The sequence below is a fragment of the Bombus pyrosoma genome, linkage group LG13, assembly GCF_014825855.1.
Source record: "Bombus pyrosoma isolate SC7728 linkage group LG13, ASM1482585v1, whole genome shotgun sequence".
Classification (NCBI taxonomy): domain Eukaryota; kingdom Metazoa; phylum Arthropoda; class Insecta; order Hymenoptera; family Apidae; genus Bombus; species Bombus pyrosoma.
The window spans coordinates 8,901,683-8,921,111 of NC_057782.1; the positions used below are offsets into that span (position 1 = coordinate 8,901,683).

A 19,429-nucleotide genomic window follows, 5' to 3' on the forward strand; every position below is an offset into this window, starting at 1 on the left:
GACTTTGATAGTACGTTGCGCTTTGGTTAGCACGAAGTTTCTGTTCACTTCTTCGGAATAGACGAGAAACTTATTTACGTATGACAATACATCTTGTTGAGATTATCAGATGTATAACGAGAGAGACGCGTGGATAAATTAGAAGGCAGAAAAATATGTTTTAAATACAGAAGTGAAAAGTACAAGAATGAAATAATAATTTGAGCTGGTCCAGATCCGCACGCTAGCAGTGTTACTCTATAACTGAAAAAACCTCGAAGCCAACGTCGCCTGTCGACTGTTTATGGTCTGCCTTCGTCGCAGTGTTTTGTTTATACTCTGTCGATGGCTTCGGTGTTTTAGAAAGCTAAAAAAAACCAGATGTAGAGTTTTCTTAAAAGCGGTGACCTTCAACATATCTCTTGCCACTACGTGCTATCTTTTACGTGCCAAAAGGTTTATCTCGCGAAATAAATAAATATACAAGAGAATAAATAAATGATCAGAACCAAATTTCGTTTGATTTCCGTCATTGGAACCACCGACTTGCCGAATCGAGACACGGTGGATCGGCAAATACCTGCAAAAGCTTCGGTTAGAAGGTTAGAAGGGCATCTTTCGGTCCATTGGCCAGACGGCATGATGTAGACTCGTTTCGTGTGCTCGGCACATGTCCCGACGGAGAAGAACACATCGCCGTTCCACGGGAACGTTCGTTTCACCGGATGACAGACGATGATTTGTGGTCGGTCTCGGCCGCGAGCGGTTTCCCGATTTTTATGTAAGGAGGCCGTGTTCCGCACGGTGCCCGGAGGATTCCATACTCTCGGACGATCGTAAATTACAGCGAAACGTTGCGAGGTCCTGCTCGTTCGATTCACCCGCGCTCCTTCCAGTCGTTTAGCTGTCGTTTTCGTCGCTTTCTTCGGTTCCTTCCACCACTTCTTTCGTTTCTCTGATTTCTTCGATTATTTTGGTTTCTTGTACAGTCGCGAGGTAAAAGGTCGCTCGATGACGATACAGTTCGATTGTGTAGCAAGGAACGAGTTATTCAGGATGATAAGGTACGGTCCGCTCTATTTATCATGTTACATACAGCAGCCTGGTGGCAACTGTGTAAACTTACGCTTAATATGGTTCTAATAAGCTGACAGGATACACAGAAGCGGCCATCAATTTCAGTATATCATCTCCGTTCGTAAGTATCAGGAGATTTATCAAAAACAACATGGTACAAAAAAATCACTAAGGACTATTTAAAAATTGTGAGATTATTATCTCGTTTGCAAACTCGAGATTGCATATTGCTTGTTCTTGTATCTCTTTTGTTGCGGATACACGCTACAATTGATCGCGAATCTCGAGAGATTCATCATGACGATTTTCATGGAAAACACCAAGTACACATATAGTGAAATATTATTTTCAAAATGGCCTGTATAATATTTCCTCGCTGACCCAAATAACCCGTACTATACGTACCAACTTTTATGAAAAAGTATCTACAGGAGTTGGTAGCTAAGATTTCCAAGTGATTACACAAAGCTTGTCAGAGTCTAACGCGGATTAATTTTCGAACAAGAAGGAAAAAAGCTTAGCAGGGCGAAATTTCGGCGTCTCCTACGTGTTTTAGGCGCGCTGCTCCGAGAACGACGGTTCCTTGCCGAGAAGCTCGATACGTCGCGCAACACGTTGCAGCCGTCTCAGCTACGCGACGGAAAGTTCGAGTTGAGTTTAAGCTGCCGCCGTCGCGGGACGACGCAGCCAAGAACGGAGCGAGTCACGCGACCAAGTGATATGTGTCAGGTCCACAATACTCGAGCGCGACTTTGCTAAGTAAATGTTATTTCCGCCGGTGCATAATTGTGACTAGGTCGAGAAACGAGAAACGAGAAATGTCGTGACGTAAACGTTCAAAACGGTTAAAGGGAGGCCCAGGTGGCAAGCAAAAGCACTCTTTGCTGGTTACGCGAATCCTCGATCTTTCGTTACGTTGACATGCAATCATTTTCTTTTCTGTTGACTTGGTTTCCTTTCCTTTGGGTCAAAATCTAAATACACATGAAATTCGCTACAACTATACACGCGAGGTCATAAAATAATCTACATGTACACCTCCGTTGATAAATATTAGGACACGTACTAGTTCCACGCGAAACATGATAATTAATTTCAATCATTAACACGTTCGAGATCGATTACATAGCATGCGTGTTATGCAGTATCTCACCGCAATGACCGACGACAGCACCATCATGTATGTCATCGGTATTTTCAGTCAATTCTCAGATAACAATCAGAAAAGTCGAAAGTATTAATTATTTTGTGCAGTAGCTGCAAAGATAATCCAGGTTTATGTTTGAGAGAGGTTTATGCCTTGTTTCAGGAATTATCATAAGGATAATTTATTTATATTACTTGAAACAATTTTTGCGTTTAACTATACACATAAATATATCTTCATACTTCCGTAAAATTATGTATACACATGTTATATAACCTTCTCATTCTTGAAATAAATATTATTACCTTTCACGTGTTTATCTTTCCTAAAATTTTAACTAAAACGCTATTTTATTCGGATGACGTACATGGTATGTCACTTGGTCATCCGACATCAAAATTATTACAAATGTCCGATGACATACCGCGTATGTCATCACGTATTTTTAAATAAAAATTTTCTGAAACGTGCTGTTTTTTATTCCTGCACTGATTACTTTCGCGTATTTTTCATTACAAATGTAAAAAAAAGTCTCCTGTCGTTCAGAAGAGATTTGTTGCAAATGTCACCGGTCTCGAACGTGTTAAGGAAACGATCAGATTCAGAATCAGAATCTCACGCGTATTGGGTGATTCATAGTAAAGATCTGCTAAAACTATTCGTAAGAGTTACATCCATATAGTAAATTATAACAATCGTCAATATGAACGATATAAACGTGAAAATTTCGAACAAAATACCTTTCAAACAGAAATCGAACGTCCCTTCGATTCAACGCGACATCGCTCTAGTCTCGTTTCGACGCGTTTAGCGTATACAAGCATTAATTGCTTTTCATTTGTCTAGCTAATTTCAAGGCTCGAGGTTAGGGGCGGAGACGGGGCTGGAGGAAAAGGGGTGGGAGTAGCGGTGGAAGGATCGGAAACGGAAAGGAAGCGCCGGTCTGTTTAGAGCGACGCAGCGTAGTAGGTAATCATCCGTAGATGAAAGAGCTGTCGGAGTCCGTCGAGGCGAACGAAAGGGAGCAAAGAAGAGAACGGCACGAAACAGAGCCACTACTCTCTGCTTTGGTTCGTAGCATGTTCTTCCCCGGCAGCGTGCCTCCGCTCTGCTAGCATCCATTCTCGTTTTACCCTCGAACGGAGGGCCCCGCGGGCTGTCGTTCCCCCTCGTTCCCAGCCCGTACACCCCCTCGCCACCTTCTTACCGTCCCTTTCAATTAACCGATCAATCGGGCTACGTTAACGTTTCCTTCGACATCAAACACGCGTTGTTCGCGATAATTAATCGTCAAACTTGGTAACAGGGCATACGCCGTTAGTTATTGGCAGTCTAATCGAATTTTTTCCCCGCAGAGGAATCGGTCATCGAGAGAGAGAGGGAAGCAAGCGAACCGCTCCGACACAAGGAAACAGCCATTTTTTGTCGCCTCGTAACATCAAAGAGAAAACCGAGCGCGCGACCATTTATATATCGAGTCGTAACCGATTTTCGAATACCGCGTTTCGATATACCCGGCCGTCTATTAATAAGAGGGCCGCCATCACGAAATAAAGAGATGAGCAAACTATCGGAGTAACGTGCCTTCCGGCTGAGATAACGTAATCGCGTTCGCCGACAACGATATGATTCAGTTTCTGTCCGCTTTATCCACTCCTGTCATTGACTCGTTATTTTCATCGTTGCTACGAATTGATACCATCGATTGAGTGTCGTCGGCGAGGAACGATCGAGGCAACCTAGTCGAAAGGGAATGGATACACCGGAAGGAACCGATGTTGCGAGGTCGGTAAAACTGGTCGGCGATTAGAGCGTACAATTTTCGACGGAAACGTTAAATAGGATCATTAACTTGTGGCGAACAAATTTATAAAAATAAGATTTCCTTTCTCAAACGTTGCATACTAAATATGTACCTGGATAATGTGCAATTGATAACTCGATAACAAGTGGAGGCTCGATTGTGCGAACATTAATCGTTTCCTTCAAGTAAATATAGAAACTTCTTGCAGGGTTTATAAATGTTTGTACGATACCTTGAAATTAGAAGAAATTAGGAGCAGAAGAATCGCATCGTGCGTACATCGTTGGATGAAGATGAAAGAAGATAGCGCGTTACGAACGTGTTTAGACGCGGTGGTTGGCAGTAGTCGTGTGGCATTCTAATTATTCAACGATGTACGGCTTACTAGAGGTCCGTGCACAAGGTACCTGCTAATAATGACCGTCCGGCTTGCGGTTAACGTACCTGCAGTTCCGTACTCGAGGGGTTCGTGTAATCTCTCTGTGAAAGCTCACCCTTCTCTCTGCCGGCCAAGTCGAGGGTGACAGTGCTCCTAACGCGTTGTGCGCCGTACCTCGTGCTTGCTAACGCTTCAGCTTCTGCCGCTTCTGCTTTTGCTTCTGCCTCCACTCTTGCTGCTTTGCTTCCGGTGCCTGGAAACGTCGACTTCAAACGGAATCATCAAAGGTTCATCGGCTAAGAGTAATATAATTCCTTCGTTACCGTGTATCTGATCTATACAACACGCTATCTCGGTAGATCGCCTACTGTTTGCTTTCGAACAGCTCGTTAGACCGTATCGCAGCTCCAACTGGAGTTCGTGAAACTGAAAGATACGACAACCGTAGAAACGACCTGTTCTTTCCTGTACGAAAGCGTGACGTCGTGGTTGTTTTTTCTTAATCAGTCTATTTTAACTACGTTTTAGTCACGATGCCTGTTCCTGGTCAAAGTACGCTACATAGCTAGGAAGAATTCCCATGAGACGACACAACGACGAAGGAAATGCTCCCCTCGTCTATTACTGTCGCCCGATACTATTAGGTCGTACGAAAATTGAGAAGAATTTAACTAAAATCAGACTTTTTGATATCTATAACTTCACCGGTCCACTCTTAAACATCTTTTCGTCCTTTTCGGTAATAAATTATTTGAAACAGCTTCTACAGAGTACGCTGGAACCTCGATTATCCGAACTCTGTTATTCGAATTCTCTATCATCCAAACATTGTGTCATCCCAACGTTCCATTATGCGAACACGTTTCGCGTATAAAATGTTCAATCTTCCACGAGAATTTTTGTTAACGATCAACGACGCTACTAGCGAAAAGGTGATACAACAACTTCACAAGCAATTAAATTTAACGCATTGCTGTTACACGGTGACATATGCTTGGGTGGGCGTTAAATGTGTGACATGGAAAAGAGCATGGAGTATACCAGTGAATTACATCGATGAAACCATACGGGAAAAAGTGGACGACAATATTACGACAGATGTAGAAGAAACACTTCCTGCACTGGTTCAATACCGGGATTCGATGGTTGTGATAGCGCTGCGACGCGATAGAACGGTTTCAATGTGACGGATTTACTCGATTGACCATGACGCTAAGAGCATTTGAGGCGTTAGAAGTAAAGTTAAGATGGGAGGAGGCACAAAATGAATGTAACATTGCCGAACTGAATCCGCTAAACAAGGTTTCTGATATGGCAGCTAAAAAATCTTGAGATCCATAAATCTTCGATCGCATCGTATCTGCTTACGTTATTTGTATCGCTGTTACGAATATTTACGTTCTTTTTTGAAATAAATACGCGAAGATAAACATCGAAAAAGTAACTGTTCCATCGTCCGAAAGTTCCCTCATCTGGACGCCCTTGTCTCTCGACTAGATCGAATAACCGACGTTCTACTGTATTTAATTTTTTGTTGACGTCTTTGTCTCGGCCAGCAACGTTTCCAAAAGAGAAGACTGACGCATACGTCGAAACGCGGTGGCCGAGAGTAGAGACGATGGAGAAACAACTGATATCGAGTCCATCCTCTCCCCCTGTTCCAAGAAGGAAACTTTCTCCTTTTCCTTCATTTTGTTTCTCTTCGACGAGGTCCACGCGCTGCGATCTGCCGTGTCCGCAACTTGTTCGAACATTCGTGGTTCCAGATGGCAGCAGTAGCTGCGGAACGTCGAGAAGATACGGTGTTGATCCGGTTCCCTTTTCTTCTCGCTTCTTCCTCGATGTCTTGCTCCTCGCGCCTCGATCTGTTACGCTTCGTCGTGTCTGCAGTGTCCTAGTCCATTACCGGGAAACGTGTAACATTTAAAAATTGATAAATTGATAAATTCGCGGGATCGCCGGGACGAATGACGAATGCGCGATGCGTAAGCCATACGCGCTTGTCCATCGGTGAAAAATGCCGCGTAATAACGAAACGAATGATCGTGTTTGAATAGAGTACCGGACGGTCGGAATTGCGATGAAAGGATCGCGTCAACCGTAGCCTTTCGTTTTTGCACGGTCGTACGTTATTTTAATGTTTTAATATCGTGTCGGCGCGGCCATTCGCGCAACGTGGTGTCTGGATCGTTCTCGATGCACTTCCCTCGTGTATTTTCCTTCGTCGATCACCCTTTGCCCGTAGCCTCCTTTCGGACAATCCCTCGCAAACTTTCGTATCTGCAAAATTAACCAATTAAGTAATAATCGAAAAGAGGAAAGAAAAGGAAGAACAACTATCAAATATACCAAATTGATGGAATTTTTAGAAAGCTTTTCATCCCTTTGCATTTTCATCTTCGATGTTTAAGGTATGCTGAGCACGAATGGGATAAATTTTCAGAATGGCCTAACAGTTAAATAATATTCACAGTCGCAACGGTTTCGAATTGGATTGGGTAAAGTCGAGACACTCGAGCAGCAAGTATTTCGTACAACGATTTGATCGAGCAATTTTTATCTTTACGATTTCTATCCGTGGCATGTTGGACTCGAAACATACGAAATGAAAGAGTTTTCCTTTTTTCTCTTACAGGCCGCGAGCCTGCCTGCGAACGAATACGGGAGGAGACTGGACGGCTTGCACTACCGATATCCACTCGCATCGATAGCTGCTATATCGACAGCTATAGAACAGGCGCGCAATGGGAAAGGAAAAGTACACGAGTCGTCGAATTGTATTCTCGCGGCTCCTGGTTCGCGGACGATTTAACATGGGGCCGATAACGACCGGGATAAATCAGCGCCCGTCCGAACGAGGCGCGGTCCGAAATCAATAATAATGGGCAGGAGCCATTAGTAAAATTAATAAATTATGCCTCACATTATGTGCGCATTGTGAGTCGCGCGCGCTAGCACGTCGGGGTAATACGTCGTAAATCATATTAGTGAATAATCCGCATCACCATAACCAGCCGCGCGAGCAACGAGTACGTTTCGCGCAAAGGCAAAAGTCGCGTCGATCCCCTTTCGCTTGTTTGCCAACTCGTATTCCGCTTTGTTCCATGATTTGTCGATCTTTCTCGATTTCTAGCCGGTTCCCGTATCGGCCACGTCGGATACAGCTAGGGCTGTGCTAACGACAGATACCAATAACAATAATGCACAGCAATAATCGACGAAGATATTCGACAAAAATAGAAACGAACGATCGATCGTTGTATTAGAAAGATACGAGGAGTTTGACGAACAAAGGCGATCGTTAAATTCGATCGCAAGCGCTAAAACACCGCATCTTCCATCGTTCGAATGATCGTGATCGTCGAAACGATAGTCGCATTTACGAATCGGGATAGTCGTAAGGCCAGACGGTCAGATGTTGAGGGGATCGGTCGGTCGGTCGGTCAATCGATCGGTTGGTCGGTCTACGTTAGATATCTATCGACGAACGCATAGCTTCCTATTAGCGAAGCATTTCCTACGAACGAGATTCTAGCTTGGTTCGCTTCTGCTCCCCGCTTCGTCCTTCTCACCACCACGTTTGTGTCTCTTCACCGTTCCGCGCTGCACCGTGCCGCGCCACGCCGCGCTACACCGCGCTACGCCGCACCCGTGGGCGATATCGTATAAATGTGTCGTTAATTACTTACCCCGCGGCCGCGACACCACCCTTCTCTTCCACTGGTATTTCTCCTCCCTCTAACCGTCTCCGCCAACCTCCACTACGTCCGCTACCACCGCCTCCTCCACCGTCACCCTTCTGTTCCATAGACCCGTCACCTCTACCGACCTGCCTTCCGAGTGTACCACGCTATCCTCCTCTTCCTCCCAAAGCCCCCCGCGCTTGCCTCTTTCTCTTTTCCCACCTTCGATTTGCCCCTCTTACTTTCTCGCTTTGTTCCCTACTGCCACTACCATCGCTGCCTGCCACCTCCTCCTTCTCCTTCTCTTCTGTCCCTTTCACCGACCAGTTCTCTCTTTCTCCACCGATTTGACCGTTCCTATCTTCTTTCCGCTATCGGGCTGTTTCTCTACTCTCTCCGCAGAGCCTCATCCTCGCCCTCGTTCTCGTTCTCGTTCTCGTCCTCGTCCTTGCCCTCATCCTCCGCCACGTTATGGCACCGCGTGTTAAGGAAACTAATGTTTATTTGAAAAACTAATTGAACGGGACTCTCGCGTCTACAGCCGGCAATTAAACGAGATTACTGCAGTAGCGCTCGAGCCCCCGTGGGGATTAGATAGCACAGTAAGATATGGAACGCGTAATGTTTAACTACGGCTGCCGGCAGCCCTCTGAAGCGCCGCCAATAATTAATTGTTAGCTCGATACTGCTACCACCGCGAAAACCAGCCGATATCAAAAAACCGGAATACTGCTGCTGCCGTCGCCGCCGCCGCCGCCGCCGCCGCCGCCGCCACCGCCGCCGCGGATCGTTTCACCCTTCCTCTCGTCTCCTTCCTCCTTCTCCCATTGCCACCCAACTCGGCCGTTTCTCTCCCATTCTTCTATTTTCTTCTCCTATCCGTTCGCTTCACTTTTCCTCGCCCTGATCCTCTCGTTGTTAGCAAGCTTCGTTTCTTCACCGGTTTACTTTGATCACGATTCGTGTAATCTCCCGAGATGAAACTCTATGCGTTGTGCGGCGAGGTCCGCTCGTTTCGCCATTTCAAAAGTTCCGTATAAGCACAGAGGCGATCAAGCAAGACAAGAACAACGCGATACGTTTCGTCGAACCCGTTAACACTGTTTTCATACGTGTTCCTCCTCGAATTGAATTTACGCTTCGTCCAAAGAATTGGAAAGGCGAGAAATCGTTTCCTCGTTTTTGTTGCTTCGTATCACCCTTCTTATCATCTCTACGCATAGGCGAGTACGCGTTGCGTCGAGTAATTACGGCACTCGATAGCCTCCGCGCCGATTCCCTATTTGTCAAGCCTTTACTGCAACAAAGCGAAACGAACCAGCCTTTGGAGGATCCGCCGTCAGCTTTTTGGTTCGCAATACGTTGCATACGGGCGACACACGCTCGTCGATAGTCAGCAATCAGCTACTATTCCAAGAGTCGAAGCGAACCACCAAATCGAGGATCTGCACAGTCGGAGAAAAATATTGTTAGTAAATTACGGATGTTTATGCGTTTCTAGGAAATTTATATGCGTGATAATGTTAATATGCAAATATATAGAAAACAACAAAAGTAAAGTAGTCGCGATAGTCACGTCTCATTACAATGCTAATTAAATGTCAAAATGTCGAGAAGCTTTGTAAATTAGGCGATTTGTAAACATTCTGCGTTCACACTAATATACAATAATGGTACTTAACTCTGTTTATCATCGTCTGTATTGATAAAGATTATAAGAAAGATATAATATAATAAAGACATAAACATTTTTTATGGCAATGGTAGGTGTTCGAATACTTTCACGAAACGTCATAAATGTTAGCTCTTGTCTTTGTACGACGTTTTACGACATCGAACGCAACGGAAATTTTCTCTCTCCGAAAGAAAGCGGAACGGTATCCTAACCCATTGTAGACCGTCCTCTGTCGATACTAGCTCGGGGATTAATGCAACGTAGTAACGCGATAGTGTCCGCTCACCGAGCCGCAACCACCGCTCGCAGCATTCGGTCCGCCACCTTGACTATCGCAGTCGACCCCATCAGCCCTTTTCTGACCAACCAAACACCGATCCTGGCAAGTTTCTAACTTATAATTATCATCTCTGGCTATACGCTCGAGCTCGTCTATGACAACGTCCGATGCTGTGGCAACACGATCCGCTCCGTATTACGGTTCCTTTACCATCGTCGCAGCGCAAAAAGGATATCACCGTCGACATCGACGCGCCTAATATCATACACGCGCTCATACACGTACACCGCCATTCGCAAGTATTGGAACACCTGCCGGTCTCGTACGAAACGTGACAATTAATTTGGAGTGCTATCTGATCAACGGTAAATAAACGATCAAGATTCTGTATTTATGCAAAACACGAAAGATTGCTAAAACTACTTGAAAAAATTACAGTAAGATAGTAAATTAGTGTAGTATCTTCAATGGAATATAATGTTATTATATCCTGGTATTTGTAATTTATTTACAATGAATGGATTGTAGAAATATAGACAGAAAAGCGATGGTAGTTTAATATGAACTAATCGCAATAACACGCTACAATCTAGACCGTTCTCTCTCACGCGGACCACACTCTCTCGACAATGCTAACAGCACTATATCGACAACGCAACTCGCACTCTCTCTCTCTCTCTCTGACTTCTCGATTCACCGTCTTCGACTTCTCAACTCAAACTCCCCTGCTCTGGCATGTTTTTTGTCTTCCCCTAGACCCACCACACACGTGTTGTGCGACCGCTCGTGGCCAAAGCCACGTAGACTTTTTTTTTTGAAACTATTCATTTGAAGTATTCATTCATCAGCATCTCGGCTCTCGGGACATTGTTTATGGTTTAAGAACGCCTCGGCTCTCGCGACATTGTATGTGGTTCACTCGCTAACTCCTAGGCCTTATGTCCGCGATACTACATTAGAATAATTATACCTCGACAATTTTCTAACTCGAATCCTGAAAAGTTTGAATTAGACAGAAGATCGCAAGATCGTAAAGGGGCTCTCTTCTATCCTATTCTCCCTGCGCGCAGTGATAACTGTACGATATTTTATCGACGTTTCCTACCCTGCTCGGCAGTCTTTTGAACGTCGCGGCCTGCGAACAACTCGCATGTTCGCTACTATGATGCGGATCAACGCAATTGCTCGCATATTATAATTTATAACTGTGCCTCTGTGCAAGGACTATTTGGATGTGAACAATCGGCACGCCGACAATACGAGACCTTAAATCATAATTTGGTTAATGTGGAATGTAATGTCGATGTTGGCGGAAGCGTCTCTACATCCCGATAGGTTGGGGCGGACAATGCGCTGGCGAGAACGAGAGGACAGGCTCGCTCGTTCGTTCGTTTGTTCGTTCGTTGCACGATAGTTGGCCGACGCCTGGTCGGTCGGCTAGCTGGCACGTTCGCGCGCGACCACGTGCGCGCTTCTGTACTCTATGCGAGGGATTATAAATCGCTGACCAATGAGTGCATTCCATTTGTTATCACGATCGTTGGTACGCCAGTTAGACGCTGTTCGTTGCTTTATGCTTGAAATATCGCGCTGCGTTGACGACGTTAACCTCGTCTTTTGTCGATCGACGAGAACCGAGTCGAACGAAACTATTACGCCTCGGAACGACCGCTGCGGTCTCGCGGTAGTTCTGGTTGATGTTGGATACGCTTGAATCCAGTGGTGTACCGGTTATCCTACAGTGACGAACGTCCGTTTGTAATAAAACACCTTATCTCGTTTCAAAGATAAAGTTCAAATGTATATTCTTGGATTGTGGTTAGATCAATTTTAATTATCGAAAATACAAGCAGGAACGAAAGGCCTCGTTAAAAGATAAGAGATCCGCGAGTAAAGAAATTATTATATCCAAGTAAGCGAGGATCCAATTAGCGAATCGATTGGCCAACCGTGGTTAGCAGACTAAAATAGATCTATTTGCGATTCATTTGTCTTTATTAACATTTAATTTCATGATTATAGACATTTATATTTAATTTTTGACTCGGTAAAAGAGAACAGATTAGAAGAAACACGCGATGATGGATGAAGGAGCGCGTTAAGTGATATAAGTACGTATATGGTCAGACGCAAGAGATACGTGTCCGGGCGGAGTAATAGCTGCGGAGTAGATTCGTGTTATTTTTGTCAGACATAATGGACACGTACTGCTCGATTCGCACGATATATCCGCCATCATTTAAAAGAACATTTAACGCCACTGTCTCTTGGTTCACGAAACAATAACGACGGAATGTTATCAATTACCAAGTCCTGATATCGCTACTCGCCGTACGTGCAGTAAGTGCTAGTCCCGATAGTCGATCGTTTACACGTTGGACATCCGCGTGCGTAACGTTTAACCCTAGTGTCCGAGCCGGTTGCTGCTTCTATATTTCTTCCAATAATATTTTTATTTCCTAGTGAAAATACTACGACGCCGCTTTTGATTTCCATTCTTTGGACATTTCCGCATCAAACTGCACAGAAAAGTCTCGAATATCGAATCTTCAAATTTTCTTACGTGCTCCACATTTTGCTTACCGTACACCATACAGTTCGTTAAACCTGTCCCTTCCGCTCTGCCTCTCTCTTTCTTTGTACATTTCTAAATACGAAACGAAGAAGAAATTAGAATGTAGAAAAACTGAGTAGAACGTGGCAAGAGAGGGAGATGTGGCAAAAGCGAACAGAAAAGGGAGAGTGAATCAGAGGGTGATGGTTAGAAGAGGGGTATGGTGTGGGGCAGAGACGGCTGGTGGGGGAGGGGAATAGAAACAGGCAGCCGGTCGTTAGATGGGTAGCGCGAAAGGTGGTCGGTGGAAAAGGAGGTGGAGGAGGAGGTAGCGGAGGAGGAGGTGGAGAAGAGGAGGTGTTGGTGGAGGAGGAAGGGCGGCGGTAGAAGGGTAGCCATAAAAGTTTATGCTCTCCATATGTTGTAATATAGTCGGTAGCAAGCGGCAGGGTGCGGGGGGATCGGTAAAATATGCGGGCAATAAGTATGGATTGTTATTAACACGGGGCGCGCGGTGTCCGCCGCGTTTCTGAATCCATTACCTCCGCATGGCGGCTGAAATACCGGCCGATATATCCGACCTGGTGTGTACATCGCCGCACCAATGGCGAGGGAAAGAGTAGAGGCAGGAGCGCTAGATAGCGAATGCGAGAATGAGAATGAGAATGGGAGAGGGAAAGAGAGGAGAGGATTCGGAGAGCGTATGAATGGATTAGCAGGTACGGCAGGCGCGGTGCGGCTAAAATTACGATCGGATTTCACGTGCCGTACACCCAGACCAGACGTATACGTATGTACGTTCAAGCCTGCGTTTACACCGTACAAGCGTATTCACTTTCCGACACGGAGAAAACCCAGTCGTCCCGCTTTCCTTCGCGAGCTTCCCCTGTCCCGAGCCTACCGTTTAACGGCATCGCGAGATCATGCGGATGATCGTTCCTGTTGTCCTAAGGAGATTCAACTTATTTTTCGAAAGTCAACGTCTTTCCACCATCCACTGTTATACCTGGCCGGTCAAGAACAGGATAATCTCCTGTTACGATACGAAGATCGGCGAATTCGCTCACGCCTCTCACTTTTATTAAAAAGATGAAAGACATCGAAAGCGAATCTCGTTTCTTTCTCGTTTCTTTCTTCTATTAACGCAGTTTTAACCTTCATGAATTGTAATAAGAGTCGCGAAAGTGCGAGCCAGCTACACCGAGCTTTCTTTCTGCATTTACACCTCTTCATTCTTATTTTCACCGGGCGTACATCTTCTTGCATCGACTCTTAAACTTGGCCGATTAAGTACACGGTAATCCCCTGTTCACGATCGTGACTCACACCTTTCCAGACTCTTAAAATGGAAAGACAAATAATCGTGGTAGAACGAGCACGGCAGACGACTGATGGGTCTGGCATGGCTCTAACTAGACGCAATCAAGCGAGGAGCCGGAGTTTGTGGCTGGTTACGAGAAAGAGAGAGAGAGAGAGGAATGAAGACTAACAGCGTGTCGCTCGGAGGCTAACCAGAAGTAATGCTACCTTGGATCAATCTCCCCCATCCAGAATCCAAAGCCGCGACTGAAGACGAGGTCGAGACCGAAATTCGCCGGACCGGCATCGACATCGACGCCAAACCTTGACAACGCAGCATCGCTCATTTTCTTCCCGCAACTTCTTACCTCGTCGACTATTTCGCCCCTACCTCATTTTTTACCTTTCGCCTCGTTTTCATTATCCAAACGATCCAAGTTAAGCGGATCAATATCGTATACCAACTGTCTATGCGAAGATGACTGAGCAAGGAAAATTGCTCCGATTTATTGACTCGTCTTATTGAACGTGACGAAGCAGAAAATGAAAAGAATAGTTGATACTTGAAAGGAAAGATTCGACAGTGGCTAGCCAGGTATTCGTAGGTAGTCGACGTGTATGGTACGTTGGAGGCAAAGCATCGTTTGGAGGAAAGTGGTGCAAAGGTGGGCGAGAATCGCGCGCGACGCAACCGAATCGCTGCGGTATTTATCGCTATCCGAAATACATTCATTTTCATTTCGAACATTACGTGCGAGTAGCGTAGAAGGGTGAGGAGGCGAGGATGGCGATCGAAGGGGAACGAAAAGTGGTAGGGGAGTATGGTACCACGAGAGGGGGGGAGAAGCGAAGGGAAGCATCAGCAGCACCGCCAGCAGCCAGGGTATTACCAAGAGCCAATGATATAGTGACTATTACCGTCACTACATACTCGTGCGCGGAGTGATGGCGGGTGACTGCGTGCTTCGATAGCGCTAAGCCTCGGGGCAGTAAAATACATTGGTCCGGTAGCTGTGATCCGGCCGTATCAATGCTGCTCGCCCGTTATGCACGCGAACCACCACCCGCGCTGCCTTCCACGCGAGGCCACTGCACTTATGGCAAGGTGCACAAACTATCCACCGTCCCATCGCGGTTCATCGCGGCTCATCGCGGTCTATCTTGACCCGTCGTGGCCCATCGCAGAAATATTCCATCTATATACCGACACTTCGATTATGACTATTCGTCGTCGTTAATTACTGCTCGCCATAGTTCACCGTACTGCTCTACTTTGTCCAAATATCTTATTTGTCTCTTTTCAAGATAGAGTAGACTACCCTCAACCGACCCTTACGCCACTGAACAATCTGCGGTCTTGTTGAATGACAGCAGTGCATATATACATATATGTGCATATATATAGCAAGGTGTAATTGTCAGTTTTCTTTATTCAGACGTAATAGGTTTCTTGTTAAAGATATTAGCGCAACCTGACAACCGATAAACCTTACTATATATACGCTACGAATTACGATTTGCATTTCGATTTAAGAACGTCGAATGATTTTTCGTATTTGCTCCGCGGTAGTCTGTGCTGGCCGAAATAACTGCACAATTTTATCATAGACGAGAAGTAGATCCAAATACGGTAGATCCATAGAGGTATACCTCACGGATCCAGCTAAATGTGTAATTAGCTTTAGACGACTGAAAGCTCCTCGTTTACAAAGGCTATCAATTGTCTTTTGTTACTTGCTTCTAATAACAAATATGCGCATATGTGGCAGAAATTCGGAACCCAATTTTCTGCAACTCTCTTTGGTCACTCGTACGGCCGTCACAAACGTTTGATTTTGGCATCGATTATCGTCGAAGTATGGTCTGAAAGGTTCGGACCATGAGTCGGTTGCCTTTCCGTTAAGGTGGCAACCGGTTGCCGTGTACGAAACTTGGGTAATTTCCGGATAAGCGAGCCGCCTCTTGGGAATGTCATGGTGGGAAGAAGGGCGTCTTTCACGCCCGCGGACTTGATAACTCGTTAAATATGCATATTCCGAGAAGAGGGCCAGATCTGGCTAGCTAAACCGGGGGAGAACCACGAGAAGGGGATTTTCATCGGACAGTCTTCCTCAATTATCTCATGGTTGACGATCTAATCGCACATACCGCACCATCGTGGCTAAAACGAAAGCTTTGGAAAACCTTTGAAACATCTACCTTTGGCTTAATACCATCGCCTTAATGCTCCTCCGCCTCGTGTTTCATCCATTTTCCGGTTTTCGCTTTCCGCTTTCCGCTTCCCATTCTTCCTTTTTCACGAGACCGAGGAACGCAACGAACAGCAAATACGCGACTTAGAATTTCTAATTAATCTCGCTGATACGTTCTGCCTGATATCTTTCATCGGTATTCTTAAACGAGACTACATCCGTGTTAGACAGCGAATTCGCTGCCGGCGTTCTTCGAATAATCTTCGAATTCGCGAGACGCATCGATCGCCATTATTCGAGGAGGCCCGTCGCTTTTGGATGCAATTCCGGCTGGAATCCTGCACGATTCTGCTCATTGTTTCCGGCTAACGATGTCGAAGGGAAGCACCGGTTATCGCCGAATGTTCCACGCTAGCAAACTATTCGTTATAGCCCGCACATGGTGAAGCCGATTCGTTCGTCATCGAACGCCGACTCGGGACGATTTTCTTCGTTCGTCCACCTTCTGCCGCTTTCAGAAACCTTCGCGTCGTTCTTTCAAACTAAAATATTCCACTTCTTACAAAAGATAACGAGCATCGAAAAGAAAGATCCGAGCCTGCTTGAAATTTTCATCGCGCGCAATTGTCGTGCGTGATCGTCAGGCATGATAAAGAGTGGCGATCCACGCGTAATCCCCATGGATCCGTTATTCGCTGGCAATAAACAGTTTTCCGTTAATAGGACCGAGGTGGACCGAGTAGACCGAGTGGACCGAGTGAACCGGGTGAACCGGGTGGACAGGGTAGATTGGGTGGACTGGGTGGTGAAACGGGTGGTGGATCGTACGGTGGAACGGGTGGCGAGTGCTGCGAGACTCGTACATTCGTAGAACCGCCGGTAAAATAGTAACAGCAGATGGTACAACAGGGAGGAGGTGAGCCGAAGCGAGGGTGGCATGCATAGAGGAGAAACAACGAGAGAAGGGAGGAAGCTGGAAGGGTTGCTGGTTGGCTACAGCTTCGCTACGAAGGCGAAGCAAGTTGTATCTCACAGATCTGTCGCGTGATTAAGCTTATTAAACGCTTAACTCATCTTACTCTGCTCCTTCTCTTCCGTTTCACTCTTCCACCCAACATGCTCTCTCTCTCTCTCTCTCTCTTCCTCCCTCTCTCTCTCTCTCTCTCTCTCTCGCCGTAGACCGTCTTTCTCGCGATTCACAGCTTTTCCCCTCTGCGCGAAATAGATACACGTAGGTGTGCGTTAATGTGACCAAACTGCAGATACGAATGGTTTCTATACGCCCGTCTCTTCTATCGTTGCTCCTCTTGTCACACGTGCGGCTGTGTTTCGTTCCATTCTTCCTTCGTTCAACATTCTATCTCAGTTTACTTTTGCTCGTGCAGCTTCAACACCATCATTCCACCCATTATCGTTCTTCTACCAATGTTTCTTCAAGCGTGTGTATGTTTCGAGCAGCTATTATACGGAAATACGTAGATCAAAATGAAGGAATCGAAGGAGCTGTAGAATCGCAAGACGGCGATCGAGGAATGAATCGATTTATTCTGGACCGACAACCGACAACCGACAACCGACAAACGAACGACGAATGATAAACGACAAACAACAAACGACAAACGACAAACGACAAACGACGAACGACGAACGACGAACGACGAAACAGTGATGGCTCGCGAACGAATCGCAGCGCGCCCGATTGTCTCACCGCGGTAACGGTGACTACAGATTAAACTGTGGATTTTGCGAACCGCAATGCTTGTTGCGAAATTAATCCACGCAGTTCGTTATTACGACAGTTACATCGGTGGTACGTGTAATCTGACCGTGCTTTTGTTGCTGAGCACATCGAAACCACCGAACAATTCTTCTTTGTTAATGGCGTCTGTTTACGATATAAAACTGTTTGTCCGCGATAATGGCCGTCGCAATGCGCACCAATAATTATTTCGAATTACGAAATCGCGAAATGGGCTTTTACACGGAGTTACGAACTGCAATCATTCTCGCGCGTATAAACGTCGATCGAACCGCATTGCGATTGTTTCGAGAGAGAGCGAATGCGATTCGTCGCGCGCTAACCACCGTCGAAAAAACAAAATCATCCTGTCGATTTATGCACGTCCGATTCTTTCAAACCTTTCTTCTATCACGCAATCATCACGTCCAACTATACTTTCGATATATGTATACATTTGCATCGTGCAAATCTTCGCTACTACCATCGTGACCGCGACACCTAATGAATTTCCAAAGTCTTTGTTAATAATACATTCTCGTAATCGCCTTACGACAAAGAATCTCCTTATCGTGCGTGTAACTTAACCTCGATTCGACCTGCGCAAACTTTGATTCTTACCGAGTAATATGAAAATTTTCCGCGGTATACAGCCACCGATTAGTCGTGCCGCTACTCGATAAAATAATTTATCGAATATATTTCAATTTCACGCGTATTATGCCGCCCCGAAAGAGTAATTCAATGGAAAATATAAATATTCATTTGCGGGGATTTAAAGCGAACGGATGTTCTCTCTCGCACACTTACCCATACTTCTCTTATTCACTCACTTCCATCGAATCCATCCCCCTCCTTTTCTGCCCCTCCCCCTCCCTTCTACCTCGCATTCACCCCGCCTACTCAACGAACCGATGATTTATACCGGCAAAATAATAATTTAATTTCACCGCAGTTGGGCACGATACAAAATTGCACGACAAAAATAATAAATAAATTTTGTGCCGACCGGTCATGTCGATTTCAGTTCGCTACGTTGGCCACCCCCTTATCCACCCTACCCCTGCACACAACGGTAGCGGAATATTTTTATACGTGCTTCCTTTTTACTGGCATAAACGCTCACGTGTTACAACAATGATACGCCAATTCTCCAGCCTTGTACCGATTACATAGATACGCGAATACACGAATACACGAGTCGCAGAGATATATCGCGAATATCTCCCCGATTTTCGCCCTTGCGCAACCATCCAAACACTCCCGCTTTAGCGTACGTAGCCCGGGACCATATTTTTGTCCCCCTTAGTTCGAAAAACCTACTTGCCAGCCGAGATCGAAGAAAACTCAAATTTCCTCCTTTTCCTCGCGACATCTTTGTCTTTTTTTCGTTCAATTAAATAGGAATATTTAATCGTCGCTTCAACCAATGCGATGTAACTTTGTTTTAAAGGTAAAAAGCCACCGGGTATCTTCGAATATTTCAACGTATCTTGAAAGACGAAGACACGCTACATAGGAAATTTTTACTGAGGCAAACGTGAACGCTTATCTTCTCTCTCTCTCTCTCTCTCTCTCTCCCTGTCTCTTTGGACAGGTGGTTTCTGAGAATTTGAATGAGC

The 19,429-nt window shown here is 45.6% G+C and overlaps 1 long non-coding RNA gene across 1 annotated transcript in view; it reads right to left on the reverse strand.

The window, feature by feature from the left end:
* Positions 1-19,429, reverse strand: part of LOC122574318 — a 70,882-nt gene that overhangs the window by 17,536 nt on the left and 33,917 nt on the right. The window contains exon 3 of the long non-coding RNA XR_006318999.1: positions 560-9,514. This is a non-coding gene — a long non-coding RNA (uncharacterized LOC122574318). The remainder of the gene's footprint in view (positions 1-559; positions 9,515-19,429) is intronic.